We start from the raw sequence: 12,635 nt of genomic DNA on the forward strand, positions 1-12,635 counted from the left end.
TGAAGGGAATAGTTTTACCTCAATGCAGAAGTAGTTATGCCTCCAACCACCCATACGTTAAGGTGAGATAACACCCCTCAAAGTGGATAGCTACAGTACTCCCAAATTTGCCTTTCCTGGTTCAGATTATAATGCATTGTCAGTGAATTTCATTTTTATTATTCCAAAATATATATTTTTTAAAAAGTGTTATTTTTCAACAGATCCATAAACTAAGTGTTGGTGAATGGTAAAATTAAAATACCATTGTTAGTTACACTGTGATTGTGATATTTTAATAATTACTTATTTCTAATTTGTCTCAGCAGTGCTGCAGAAGCAGCATGCTATTATGTTTTAAAGGTGTTTTTAACTTGCCTATGTTTTTTTTCTAATTTGTGTCTTTAAATCTGATTAAACTGTAGTTTAAAAAAAAAGCAACTTGTTTTTCTGATTTCTTTGGTGTCTGTCTTTAATGAATGCTAAAGAACATAAGTATTTTTTAATGTGGTTTCCCCTTTTAGGTTATTAAACATTATGATGCATGCATTTACATGCACGTTATTTGGAGTGTTCTATTTTAAAATTGCTTTTTTAATTTGTTTTTTAGAGCTTATATATAAATATATATATCTAATTATTTTCCAGTAGAGCTGGTAAAAAGAATTTCACAGCTGTTCTCTTGTTACTTGGAAAAGTTACTTACTCAACTTTAAACCCTCCATCTCCAAGCATATTACCTCACGGGCACTACTTCTGAATATGACAACTTGGGTGTTTTTAGCTTGAGAGATGGAAACTGCATAACTAACAAGTCAAAATCAGCCTTTTGAATAAGCTGGTGCCTTAATTGGTGGTTCCAAAGAAACAAGACTAAATGCATGCCATGCACGTGCATTTTCTTGCTTTTGGAAACTTTACTAGGACTCCACCGTGATGGTTTCTGTTGGCTGGTGACATTATGTTAAGGCAGATGGAGACTGCTTCACCTACAGGTTCTTTACAATGTGTGTTTAAATTGTTACAGAAAAGAAGGGATATTATATGTCACTACTAAACAAGGGCTGTTTCCATCACTTCCTGTCTCATACTGAATAATTTTTTCTCTTCTTTTGATCTGGTATTAATTCAGCTTCAGTACACACCTTGTAAAGCCAATGTAAGTTTGTGAAGGCATCCTTATGAAGATCTGTTTCTGCAAGCACAGAGGAATGGATGAAAAGCATCTTTAAGAACTAAACATTTCTTTCTGCATTTAATGAAAAAATAATTTGAACAGATTAAGGTAAAACACAGCTTTCTGCTACTCCTTCAGGATTATAAAATGTTGGTGAATGTGATTATTCTTATGATGGAAATTTTTATCTCTGCTCTTCAGGTATTAAACAGAAAGAGTCCTGATTAAGAATATCCCAGAGCCAGCAGATATTTTCTTGTGCCTATAATTAACTAAATTCCATCCAAGTAACTTCCTGATAACATGCAGGATATTTCTGTTATGGAATACAAAAATAGTTCTAGGGGAATAGGTCTTTAGCTTTCTTACTAAGTTAGAGTTGGAGATCTGTGCCCTCAGAAAGCTCTGCCAGTACATCTTAGAGATATTCCTGGGATGGTCATGTAGAGTAGCAAAAAAGTAAATACTTTCCTAAATACTTTCCAAAGTAAATAAGCTATGACAGCAGAAGGACTCTCCACATTTTCATTCTGGTTATTCTGCTGTCATAAAAACAACATTTAAATACAAATCAAACATGAGATAAAAACCCAAAACAACACACTCCTGTATTACACATGCTTAAAGCAGTATTTTCCTAGGGATTTCCTGATGGGATACCTAAATGACTTGACTGGTGAATAATAACTCTTTTCATGAGGGAGAATTCCATGCCAGCTTCCCTTTTGTTTGAAATTGGTTGTCTATGTGTCAAATTTTCCTGGTTTGCCCTCCATTTCCTGCTTTACCATTTCGGTTTTCACACAGTAACATGGCTGCCCATGTACTCTACCCCATAACAGCCTCTTCCCATATTAATGCTTTCATCTGATGGTAAAAATAGGAATGTTACATGGCCATGATTTTGATCAATTTAAGCTGAGAAAATTGGAGGAAGGAAAGAAAATGCTTTAATTATTACAGTAATTATAATCAGAATAATAAAATTATTAATAATTCAAGCACAGCAATATTTTTTAATTTCTATCGGGTAATGTTGAAATCTGAAATAGCAGGGCAATTACGTGCCTGAGACGAGCTTTGTTACTGTGGCAGCTAAACTTTTTAGCTGTTTAAAAACTAAAACATTAAAAATTATGCATCGATTATGAGGGAGAATAAATGAAAAGGTTAAGAATTACTTGAAAAAATGTTCTTAATGGGGGTTTTGTGGGGGTTTTGTTTGTTTTTTGTTTAGGGCATTTGGGTTGGGTTTGGTTTTGTTTTGGGGTGTTTTTTTTTTGAATCTTGCTCAATTTTATCCAGGAGTTTTGGGCCTCCAGAGGTCCCTTCCAACCTCAACCATTCCGGGATTCCGTGAAATCCTGCAGGAGGTGGAAAAGCTGAGAAGAGGAAAAAAAAAAAAAATGTCTTGGAAGAAAATGTTTTATTTTGCCAGCTTATATACTCTACTGCAGCATTTTACAAACAATAACAGTTATTACCTTTTTAAAAAGCATTATAAAAATAATGTATTTCTATATAGACTCACAGCTAAATGTGATAAATTGTATTATATGACAGAAGTTTTTGCGGACAACTGATAAGTGATTATTTATATGCCTTATCATAAAACAGAAAAAGTATTTGATGAGAAGTGGACTGTTTTGTGTGAAATCCTAACTCTTAGATTCGTTTTGACCTTTCAGTGGGACCGTGTTTCATTCTCTGTGTGAAATAATCACTAGTGGGAAAGTGTTGTTCCTAATGTGGGTGTAGGGTAAGAGTAGAAGAGCAAAAGGGTGTCATGAGTTGGAATGTTCCATAGCAAAAGGGGAACAAAGTGAAGACCTGTACAGAAGACTGTGCCTCCTCTGCCTCGTGTTCCTGGTGTGTGCGCTTATCCTTGGTACAGTGGAGGGAAGGAGCAACTGTCTCTCTGCCTTGATAAGTTTGTAGCTGTAGGATTAGAACACAGCTAACACCTGGTGGGTGGCAATGCTGTGGTACTGGCATATGGATTTGGGCATTGAGGAGCTCCTAAAGTGAGAGGTTAACATACATTTTAGTATGAACTCTGGGGAAAAAAAAAAGTAATATTTTGAAAATAATAAGAGGCTAGCATAAGCAGTCTTATCAGACTGTAGTTTCTGATGTACATGAGGTTACACAGATGCTTGAAATGTTGGGACCTCTCAGCACAGTGAGCACTTCAGTGCAGCAACTGCAAGGATTCATTCATCTTCTGTTTGTTCAGGTTGCACTTCTGTTGTGTAAATAGGAATGTGCTTTTTTGTCCTTGATTTCTCCCAGATTTTTGGCTTAATCGGTGTTTTGGTGCCAGATCAAAGTGGATCTAGATTTTGATTTTCATAGCTTGCTCTTTTGCCTTGTGTTAACAACTTCTGTGCATGTAAGGAAGTCGTTTATCTGAGTGCAAGAATTTCTTAAGGCAATAGGAGAAATCATGGTTTAGAAAGTCAGCAAAGGGACTTACAGCACACTTTCTGTTTGTGAGTATTTTGGGAAACACTGTCAGATGCTTCTTTAAGAAGCTAACAGTTATGGCTTTTTAGAGAGATGGAAGATTGCGGTATTGTAAACATTTTAAATCCATGCTTTGACCCTTGGAACTGATAACTTTAGAAATAAGCAGGAGTATGGGGGCTGTGCTCCCTTCCCTTAATGGTTTGCTGCCATCCCAGGTTTATGCTAGGTTCTGCGATCTCCACGGGAGATATTATTGTTGTAGCCGTTAGAGGACATCTCTCTTCCAATTGTCTATATGAGTTAAAGATGGATCCGTTATCATGGATTTGGACGTGACCTTTTGCAGTCACTGGGTGAATTTTAACATCACAAAGTATGCAGTGAAGAATCGCAGAACACGCTGGAGATGGCATCAGAAGGCTGCCGCCACACCCGCCCCTGGGCTGTGAGGTGAATTGCAAAATGCCCGCGAAGCTGTTCAGGCATTTGGGCCATGGGGGCGGTCGGGGAGAAGCTGGTGCATCTCAAGGTTTGTGGGGTGCTGAGGTGCCGTATTTCCCACCCCTCCATGTTTACCAAGGGCAGTCCTCACCTTCAGTTTGCAACCAACGTTTTCTTTAGCGTTTCCCCAGCTTTTCTTTCAGAGAGCAGCCCAGGGGTGACCGCTAAGGCACCGTGTTTCAGGTACGCTCCTGGCGGTGCAGGCTCTCTTTAGCCAGCGCCTCCTCCCGCCCTCACCGCTGTCGGGCGGTGGGACGCGGCAGAGCCCGGTGACTCACAGCCGCAGGGCTCCCGGGCAGGGTTTTCTTGGGTGCCGTTATTAGCCGGTTACACACGGTCATTAGCGCTGCAGCCCTGCGGCCTCGGACTGCTCAACGCGAGGCTCCCGCAGCCTCCGGGCTGATCCCCGGCCACGGCGCTGACAGGACTCTGGCAGCTGCCACCACCTCCCGTCCTCCCTCAGGGTGGTGCCGCCCCCCAGCACACGTGACCCGGCGAAGTGGGGAGGAGGGCAGAGGGAGGTAAGATGGCTGCCGCCGCCTGGGGGAAGTGAGGAGCTGTGGGCGCCGCTGCCTCCTGCTCAGTCTCCGGCTGATCGCGGGGAGCCGCCCGCAGGGGCCGAGTCCCTTCGACTGTGGGGTGAGTAGCGAGAGGAAGACGGGGAGCGCGGACAGCGCGGGCCGGGGGCGGAAGGACAGGGGAAGGGCACAGGGGAGGGGGCGCTCCCCGCTGCCAAACAAAGGCCGCCGCGGGCCCCTCCTCACGGCCGCACCCGGCGCCCCCTCTCAGCGCGGGGGGCTCCCTGAGGAGGGGGTTAACGGTAGCGGGGCGCTGGCGGGCCTGGCCCCCTCCTGCCACGGGAGCAGCGGCGGTGCCCGGGCCGCTCCTGCCGGGCCAGCTTATGGCGCTCCGGTGGCGGGGTGTGAGACAGCGAACGGGGCCCTCTTTTGTAGGTGCCTTAGACGGTTTACCTGAGATAAAACGGCCCGTGAGGTGCCGCTGGCACGGCCGGCCATCGCTGTCAGTACCGTCCCCGGAGGTGGGGGAGCCTCTTGTACCTCCTTTTGTTAACTTGTTCCTCTCCTTTTGTTAACTCGGAAAGGTAAATACGAGCAAGACCCATCAGGAAGGTTTGGCATTTAATTCCCAAGGTAAAGATTCACGGAATAGTTGAGATAGGGAGTGACCTCCCGAGGTCATCTGGTCCAGCCCGCCTGCTTAAGCAGCGCTACCAAGAGCAGGTCGTCCAAGACTGCCAAGATGGCTTTTGTGTATCTGCAAGGATGGAGACTGCACAATTTCCCTGGGCAGCCTGTGCCAGTGCTGGATCCCCCTCACAGTGAAAAAGTGTTTCCTGAAGTTCAAACAACATCTTCTGTATTTTGTTTTGTTACCATTGTCTTTGGTTCTGCAACTGGGTACCATTGAGAAAGTTGAGAGGCAAAATCTCTGTAAAGGTAGGGCTTTGCCACTTCTCATATATGCCTAAAAATTGGATGGGAAAAAGTGTTTTCCCATATTCAACTTTTTACAAAGGAATGGTGGGGGGAATAATAGACTAATATGTCTTGTGTTTGAATCATGGGATTAATTACCTCCCCTTCTCCCCCCCCCCCCTTCAAAAAGTAAGGAAATGGAAAGTTTAAATGGAAGTTTATGTATCATATCAGAATGTGTAAAAAACCCACGTATTTGTGCATTGGGTAGGCATTTATTCTTTGTTCTGCAGTGGTGGTTATTTAAAATAACTTGGTTGCTTTGAAACTCAAATCTGTGTGAAACTTTGTGCAACCACAGTTTATGAAATGTGGCCATATGCATTTGAAAATCTTTTTAACAGGAATATCTCCATCACATAACTTTTTCCTTAGCTGAAAATACTCTCACAGTTGGATTTTTTTCCATAGAACATGTCCGTGACTTAACAAATCCATGATTTTACAATGGAAAACCTGTTGGCTTTATGAGATGATGTGGAATTCCTTGTGTTTGTATGGGTTTTATATGGGTTTTGTCAGAATTGATTTATATTGGTTGGAATAATTTTTTAAAGAATTTAATATTGGTACCTATGTCTGTTTATTTTCTTGAACTGTTTAAAACCTGAAATAGTGTTTTGTAAGAGTAAGCATTTTGTACAGGAATTGAATTTTCTCTCAGAATTCAACTGTTCTTAGCAATGCCCTTTGTATTGCTAATTTAAATTGTTTTATTTAAATTCTGTCTTAAAGGTAGACTAGTTTCTCTGATGAGGTTTAAATCCCATTGTCAGATACTTCACAAACCCTTTCTTTTAACTGATCTTTTAAACCAGGATAGAACATAGCTGTATCTGAGAGTTGCTATCAGATGACAACGATGATTTGTTATTTAAATATGTATTTGTGTCTTTCCAGTCTTTTGGATATAATCCCTAGTCTTCATTATTTTATTTACAAAAAAAAACAAACCCTCCCCAAATAAACAATTAGAAATCCAGAACTACAGTATTTGGAAGTGGCCATTGTCTTGAGTGCATAAGGTGGAAAAGAATGACTTGTGTATCTTCATTTTCCTGTATTTTCTACTGTGTACTCCACTAATGGTTCCAACCATAGGTCCTCCTTTTTTTGCAAACATTTTTTAGTTCTGGAGGCTATGGTCATCTCTGTCTTTAATTATTTATTTGTGTCTTTTTATATTTTCCAATTTCCAGTAATTTCCAATGCAAAGTTACAAAAGTATAATTTGTTACAATGTTTCTCATCTGGATAACAAATGTGGCTAAAAGTAGAATCAATGTTCCCGAATAAATAAGGAGAAGCTGAAAATCAGCATAAGGTCATTAGTCATAATGGAATTCAGGCCCTGGAGAAGTGATGTGGGTGTAGGCTGCTTGTGGAAACTTGAAGTTTTAATTTTTTTCTGCCTCTGAATCGTAGAATGGTTTGGTTTGAAAAGGACCATAAGACCATCTAGTTCCAACTCCCCTGTCGTGGGCAGGGACATCTCACCCTAGACCATCTTGCCCAAGGTCTGTCCAGCCTGGTCTTGAACACTGCCAGGGATGGAGCATTTACTACTTCTTTGAGCAACCTGTTCCAATGCCAGAAATCAGTATTTTAGAGACTCATCTCAACTGTTTTGAAAATTTATTCTTTGAACAGAATCCTGCTTGACTTGGTCCCTATAGAAAGAACAATTAAAAATATTTACAGCTTCATGTGGTGCCTAACTTGTGATGTCTTTATGAAAGTATGTCCGCTTAGCAAATGATTACAGTAAAGTGTCATAAAGGATGTGTAATGCTTGTATTGGCAAGATTTTTTGCAGTGTGAGTAAAGGTGATGTTCCAACATGTTTTTCATTTTTAAATGCCATCCTAAAGTATAAAAGTGTAAGAATATGAAACTGATTCATGTTAGTGTTTTATAATATAGTTTATATGTTCAATTCTTCTGCATTCTATGGGGTTGGTTTTTTTTTTAATTCTGATTTGGAAAGATTACATTTCCAGTTCCTAAGGGCATGTTTCCATATCTGATTTGTACATGCTCAGATTTCAGCAGCACTGTAATTATTTCCTTTTACAGTTAACTGAAGGGAAGTTGGGAATGTTGGGAAGGTAGTAGCTTTTATGTCTGGAAATAGAAATATGTTGAATAGAAGGTGGCAGTTTTTTCTTATCTGATGATAAAAAGTGTGGATTTCATGTCAGTCACTAATACCTATAGAAAATGAAACAAGAAAAGAAAGTCTTCTCAATAATGCTAGTGTTTGACCAGTTTTGATATTTATTTATAAATGATCACAGCTCATTTAAAAAAATACTGGACAGGGCTATGAAAAAGATGGTGAATTGCGAAAACGGTGAGCAGTAATTAAAAACTGGTACAAGATTCTGAGAGTACAGATCTGCAGATTTGAGTTATCAGGACCTCTGCAAGTCAGTATTGGTGCAGTTGAGAGAAACTACGTTTTTGTAAATCAGCAAATTTTTCAGTCTTTCCAAAACAGTGATAACGTGTGCTTAAGCTCAGGATGTGAGAGCCTTACACAAATAGGTTAATCCTTGTGCAAGTATTGCCTTCACCTGAGCATTTGTGCTTTAAAAATGTCTTTTTGTAGTTCTTAGTGTGGTATTAGTCTTATAAAATACCAAAATTTGCTGCCTGAGGGCATTGTGAGATTTCTGAGCTTTAAAGTTTGGAGTGTGAATGGAGCTGGTTCATGGGCTAGGAATCAGCTTGCTTTGGCTGGAGAAAAAAACAGCAGCATTATTCCTTAGTGGAAAAGGGATCAGTTTCCAAATGGGCTCCTGGTTTTAATTGTAAGTTTTGTTACAGGTTGTGAAAATACCTCTGCTGTGTCAAAGCACAAAGTTAATTGAGCAAGTTAAGGACTCTATGTATTGGATACTCTTGAATGGGATTGGTTTTGCACTAGATTCATAAAATTGGGCAGAGGTTAGGTTCTCATCCTTTATTTTGGTAAAGGGTAAGCAATGGAGTTGTTTTTTTGTGTGTTTTTGTTTGGTGGTAGTTGTTCTAGGGTGTCTATTTTGAATATATATCTCTCAGGAGTTTTTTCTGTTGGACGGGCCAGAATAGTTACTAATCTAGCTAGAGAACGTAGCTCAAAGTCTTGTTTAAAAGCCTTTATGATAATTTAAAAGAAATCTTAAGCATTGGAAGAAATCACACCTTAGTGTCCAGCACCCATATGGACTTGGAGTGCAGTGATTAGTTTTCATAACATAGCATGGATCTTATTTAATAAAAAAGAGGACTGTGGCTATGCTCAGTTTATATTGGCTTACTGTTGTGAGAATACCATGAACAAACTTTAGCCTGATTTTAGGCATGTGAAGGGGGCCTACAAGGATGCCAGAGAAGAACTCTTCATTAGGGACTGTAATGATAGGACAAGGAGTAATGGGTTTAAACTTGAATAGGGGAGGTTCAGGTTAGATAAAAGGAAGAAGTTCTTTACTGTGAAGGTGGCGAGGTACTGGAATGGGTTGCCCAGGAAAGTGGTAAATGCTCCATCCCTGGCAGTGTTCAAGGCCAGGTTGGACAGAGCCATGGGCTATTTGGTCTAGGGTGAGGCATCCCTGCCCATGGCAGGGCGGTTGGAACTAAATGATCTTAAGGTCCTTTCCTACCCAAACCATTCTGTGATTCTTGGGGAGGAATAATAAGTAAAGCTTCCAAACAACATGAACCTTTATTTTTTTTCACAGGGTGGTTGGCTTGTTTTTTAGTTTATGGGGCAGGGGGGGTACCTTGTTTTTTCTCTCGCCCTGGTTTATGTAAGGATGAGAAGAATACTAATGCATCGATTAGTTTGGTGAATTCAGGTTGCATTTTAAATGAATATTTATTTTAGTGACTCCCTAAACAGCTTTTCCTAAAGCCTTCCAGTGATGTTAATTTTTTTGATGTTTTTAAGAAGCTAGCCTGAAAAATGGCAAATGAAAGCATGAGGATATAAAATTTAAAAATTATTATATTTGATTTTGTTTTGCTTGTATTTGTAAAGTAAGACTTTAATTTGAAGAAGGGGCTATTATGTGACAGTGAAGCATAAGGGATAAGAAATAATTTGCTTATAGGTGGTTCACCCCTACAAAGCTTTTATAATTTTTAAAAAGTAATATTATTGAGCTTGTAAATGCAGCTCTAGATGTGTTTTTTTAGCATCAGGTATTTTGCTTTTAGTCAAAGGTTTAAGTTGCCTCTAAGGATTCAGATCTCCATTAAGGCAGAAGTTTGTGCTGTCTTAACTGGGAGTTCAAGCAGTAAGTTCTGAGGCAGGGTACTTATCTACAATGCAGCAGGGCTGCCTTTTCCTCTTTAATATAGGACAGTAGGGAACATCAAGGGAAAAATCGTACTTTGAGGAAACAACACTGAATACTTTTTTCCTTTTCACACTAGCTAAGAATTAATTCACACTAGCTAAGAATTAATTGCTAGCAACCATAGAGTATTAACTCAGTGAGACACTCTTCATGTTTTGCAGATGTTTTTTAATATGGTTTCAAATTTAGTATATGGTATGGAAAATATCAAGAGAATTTAAGGTACAGCTACAGGAGAGAAGCTGGAACACTTCACAGGGAAATCAGAAAATGTCTGTGGTATCAGTGGAGCTTGTGGCAAAGTCAGTTTTATTATTTTGTATCAAACTGTGTACAAAATGATGGAATGCAGGTGCCTACATGTGAATAAAGACCAGTAACGAGTGGTGTCCCTCAGGGATCGATGTTGGGACTGGTCTTGTTTAACATCTTTGTCACTGACAGGGACAGTAGGATTGAATGTGCCCTCAGCAAATTTGCTGATGACACCAAGCTGTGTGGAGGGAAGGAATGCCATCCAGAGGGACCTTGACACACTTATGAGGTGGGCTGATGCCAACCTTATGAAGTTTAACCATGACAAGGTCCTACACCTGGGTTGGAGCAATCCCAGGCACAGCTACAGGTTGGGCAGAGAAGAGATTCAGAGCAGCCCTGCAGAGAAGGACTTGGGAATGCTGGTCAATGAGAAAATGAACATGAGCTGGCAGTGTGCCCTTGCAGCCCAGAAAGCCAACCGTATCCTGGGCTGCATCAAAAGGAGCGTGACCAGCAGGTCAAAGGAGGTGATCCTGCCCCTTTACTCTGCTCTTGTGAGACCTCACCTGGAGTATTGTGTGCAGTTGTGATGTCCTCAACATAAAAAGGACATGGAACTGTTGGAACAAGTCCAGAGAAGTGCCACAAGGATGATCAGGGGACTGGAGCACCTCCTGTATGAAGACAGGCTGAGAAAGTTGGGGCTGTTCTGCCTGGAGAAGAGAAGGCTGCATGGAGACCTCCTAGCAGCCTTCCAGTATCAGAAGGGGGCCTATAGGGATGCTGGAGAGGGACTCTTCATTAGAGACTGTAGTGACAGGACAAGGGATAATGGGTTAAAACTTAAACAGGGGAAGTTTAGATTGGATATAAGGAGGAAATTCTTTCCTGTTAGGGTGGTGAGGCACTGGAGTGGGTTGCCCAGGGAGGTTGTGAATGCTCCATCCCTGGCAGTGTTGAAGGCCAGGTTGGACGAGGCCTTGGGTGATATGATTTAGCATGAGGTGTCCCTGCCCACGGTAGGGGGGTTGGAACTAGATGATCTTAAGGTCCTTTCCAACCCTAACTATTCTATGATTCTATGATTTTAGGGGTCCAAGAATATGTGAGACATCTGCATAGGGCTGTAAGATACTGGTGCAGGCCATGATAGAGGCAGACTATTTTGGACTGGCAGATGGGTGCCAGGCAAGATGCTGACTTTTCTGGTATTTTTGTATCTGAAATGGCAGTAGGATCCTGTATGTGGGCATTTGAGTCACTACAATCATTGCTTGTTTTCAGCCTTTCTTTTTTGGTATGGTTTAGTTGGTTGTTTTTTGAGTTTTCAACCTCTCAATTAGCTCTTTCTCCTACTGAAAAAATAAAGACAATTATATGACACCACTGTAGTATTGCTCACCCTGCTTTGTGTGATTGTACTTTAACTGCATGGTGAATGCGACAGACCTTTTGTGTTTAGTGTATTTATAACTTTTTTGTAGGAGAGACTGGCTATTTGTGTAGTGCCCAGTATAGTCCCCAGTATAATTGTTGCTGGGCTTTGTATGGCAGATCCACTTTTTTGTTTTAGGTTTGAGTTTTAAATAATGTCTGAATGATAAGATTTGATTTGTGTATTTTTACATGGTGTGTGGACATTTGGAATATGAAAAGTTCAGATGCCTAAGTCCTCTTTGGAATTTGTCCCTTAAACTACAACCTGGATTTTAAGCCCAAATTTAACAGTAGGAGTCATGATTACTCCTTCTCTTCTCCTCTCATGTTTTTCTGCTTGCAGATCTAAAATGTATGTAGATTATAGTTTCTTTTGTCACTAGACATTCATGTGTGCCTGAAGTTATATGTGTACCCAGAGCTGCTGGCATCTTAACTGACCTGGGCGTGTTGGCTTCTTTGCTGGCACATCTATGAACCAGACATTTTTATATGTGGGTCAGTCTGATGGCTGTGATGCTATAGAAGTGTTCAAGGCCAGGCTGGACGTGGCTTAGAGCAACCTGGTCCAGTGGAAGGTGTCCCTGCTCATGGGGGGGTGGTGGTGGGTGGAAGTAGATGATCTTTAAGGTCTCTTCCAGCCCAAGCCATTTTATGATTCTCTGACAAGTGAGGTCAGGTGGTGTCTAACATACCCTGACAATAGTGTCTTTGTGTCAATATACTTATTTGCTAAAGCAGAAAGGGTGGTGGAGCTAGGTTGTTTGTTTTAAATACCTAAATCTGTAAGTAACTTCTTTGTGCTAAGCATAGTGAGCTTCCTGCTCACTTCTTGTCTGTTTTGGGTTAATGTACCACTTCAGTTGGGAGCGCGCAAAAATTCACTGGCTGCTTTTATGTGAGAATAAAGGTTAGAGCATTTGCCTGGAAAAGCCACTGGTCTTTGGCTTCTTCCTGGTAAAGATTAGCCTA

The 12,635-nt window shown here is 40.8% G+C and overlaps 1 protein-coding gene across 6 annotated transcripts in view; it reads left to right on the plus strand.

The window, feature by feature from the left end:
- Positions 1–4,607: 4,607 nt before the first annotated feature.
- The window catches only part of KIDINS220 (kinase D interacting substrate 220), a 79,902-nt gene continuing 71,874 nt past the window's right edge, over positions 4,608–12,635 (plus strand). For all 6 annotated transcript variants that reach the window (XM_057431925.1, XM_057431926.1, XM_057431927.1 and 3 more), the window contains exon 1: positions 4,608–4,765. The gene's annotated coding sequence lies outside the window, so the exon portion shown is untranslated. The remainder of the gene's footprint in view (positions 4,766–12,635) is intronic.

This window comes from Pezoporus wallicus, unplaced genomic scaffold (genome assembly GCF_028554395.1).
Source record: "Pezoporus wallicus isolate ANWC-B61680 ecotype Strahan unplaced genomic scaffold, APGP_CSIRO_Pwel_v1 contig_161, whole genome shotgun sequence".
Taxonomy (NCBI): domain Eukaryota; kingdom Metazoa; phylum Chordata; class Aves; order Psittaciformes; family Psittacidae; genus Pezoporus; species Pezoporus wallicus.